The sequence below is a fragment of the Pteropus alecto genome, unplaced genomic scaffold, assembly GCF_000325575.1.
Source record: "Pteropus alecto unplaced genomic scaffold, ASM32557v1 scaffold53, whole genome shotgun sequence".
NCBI classification, from domain to species: domain Eukaryota; kingdom Metazoa; phylum Chordata; class Mammalia; order Chiroptera; family Pteropodidae; genus Pteropus; species Pteropus alecto.
In genome coordinates this window covers 4,334,444-4,336,871 of record NW_006434366.1, presented here as the reverse complement: position 1 = coordinate 4,336,871, position 2,428 = coordinate 4,334,444, and positions in this window count along the sequence as shown.

The window sequence follows — 2,428 nt, the reverse complement described above, 5'->3', positions numbered from 1 at the left end:
CGCGCCGCCGCCCCCACCCGTGGGCCGGCGGGAGCTCATCGCCGGGGCTGCACCTCAGTGCAGGGAGGTGTGGTCCAGCCCTGGGCCGGGAAGAAAGAGGACAGGGTTCGAGGGGCTGCCGAGTGGGCTCGACCCAAACGAACTGCAGTGAGGCGGGGGGAGACGAGGAAGGGACATTCCAGGCCGAAGGAATAAACTGTCCAGCGACACAAAGGGAGGGCGGTCAGTGGCGGCCTCGACCAGCCACCAAAGCGCTGCGGTCACTGGAGCGGTGGGAGGTGGGAATAACCCGAGGCGGGAATAACCCGAGGCGGGAATAACCCGAGGCGGACCGTGCGGGCTTCTCCCGGCGCGCTCAGGAGCTCGGTTTTATTTCTTCAGTGACGGTGCGTTATTTAAGATCTAAAACGTATTGCAATAGAATCCAAAAAAAAAAAAGAGTTAAGAGGTTAGAGCTGAGGAACAGGGTTAAATACTGAGCTGACCAGTAATGGAGGGCATGGAGTGTGGACGGATTCAAGAAACACCCACAGGTAAGATACACGTGCCTGCGGGACCCTCTGAATGCGAAGATGAGGAGGACAGGCCGTGGCCGGCTACGTTCGCCGGCTACTGGTCTGATTTATGAAGAAACAGAGAGGATTTGGGGGGACGATAATATGTGGGAGGAGCCCATCTGAGTCAGGGGTGCACGAAGGAGGTCTCCAGAGGATTTCTCGAAGCACGGGGCACGAATGCAATCTCCAAGAGAAGAATACATGACAAAGGCACGCGGAGCACAGGTGAGGAGCCTGCAAGCCAGACTTTCACGGAGCGGGAGGAGGGGACTTTGTCACGAGGAGACTGAAACGGCGAGAGAGAGAGAGCGAAAGACGGAGGGTCGTGAAAAGGAAGGCGGATGAGGAGGGACGAGATGCTGCCCTTCGCGACGACGTGGATGGACCTCGAGGTCATCACGCGAAGCGAAATAAGCCAGACAGAAAAAGCTGAAAATCCCATGACATCGCTCATCTGTGGGATACACACCTAAAAGCAACAAATGAACAGGACAAACAAACAGAGCCTCATGGACATGGACAATGGACTGGTGGTTACCAGAGGGCGGGGGATGGGGGGAGGGGGAAGGTAGGCAGGGAAAAGGGGTCAAATATGCGGTGACAGACATCTAACTATGGGAGGCGAACACACCGTGTAAACATATTTATGCCTGACTGTTAAAGTGTACAGATGAAACTTACTGGATTTCGTTAACCAGTGTCGCCATAAAATAATCAATAAATAAATTTTAAAAAATAAAAAAAAGGGAGAGCGGAGGCCGAGTGAAACACCTGCCGGCCGAGGAGCAGGTGGTGGACTGCGCTGTGTCTGTGCGGGATGCCGCTCAGCGGCAGACAGGGGGACCGCGCCGGCACGGGGGCCACGTGACGAGCCTGGAAAGCGGCGTGCCCGCGAGGAGAAGCCCGCCAGAAAAGCCGCACGTCGAGTGGTCCCATGTGTATGAAGTGTCCCAAACAGGCAAATCTACAGACACGCGAAGTATTCAGTTGTCCTCCAGGGTGGGGGGTAGGTGGGGACACTGAGTGACAGAAGGAAACGCGTAGAGACAGCTGATGGACTCTCGCGGAACCACGAAAGTATTCTAAGAGCGATCGTAGCGATGGCCGCACAGCCGTGAGTTTCAGATTTAAAATAGGTGAATTGTATGGTGTATGAATTATAGCTCCATAAAGCTGTCGTTTCCATAAAAAATAGTGTGGGGGAGACCAGCAAAGTCTTGGGTAAAGTAAACATCGTACGTCTCCTAAGCAAACTTTTAGATGTAAAATTACATGATTTCTAAGTAGATCATGTGTTATTTTTTATTTTTTATTTTTTTGTCCAGAAACACATTTAAATTTCAGCATGGAAAAACACACGTGTTTTATTTGTAATCGGGCACATTGTCAAGGCACTGAGATCACTACCTGTGTTTTTTCCTTAAATAAGTCTGGGTTTTCTGTACTTTAGCGTGGAGACTGATGATAACTAGATTGGGGAAGAGCCATTTATGATAAAAGACTTCTCATATCAAAATCGTCTTGGAAAATGGCGCGGTTAGCTATCACACCTAGCCTGTTGTCCAGTTAGATCTTCGGAACCACACCGTCAGCAATGTCTGGGACCCGGGGTGAACCCCACCCAGCTTATCAGAGGAAGACATTTGTCATTTTACACTCAAAGTCTCATCCGAGGTAGTCTCCATGTTTTCCCTGAAAGGCACAAATATTGCAGTGATGCATTATTTAGTAACCAGCTTGCTTTGCAGAGGTCAGGCCCATGCGATCCAAAACATGATGCTTAGCATGCGATAACACGGGCAGATTTGTTGTTTCAAAGTGATAGAATGCGATGAACGGAACTCACATTCTCTGGAAGAAAGATGCCTCCT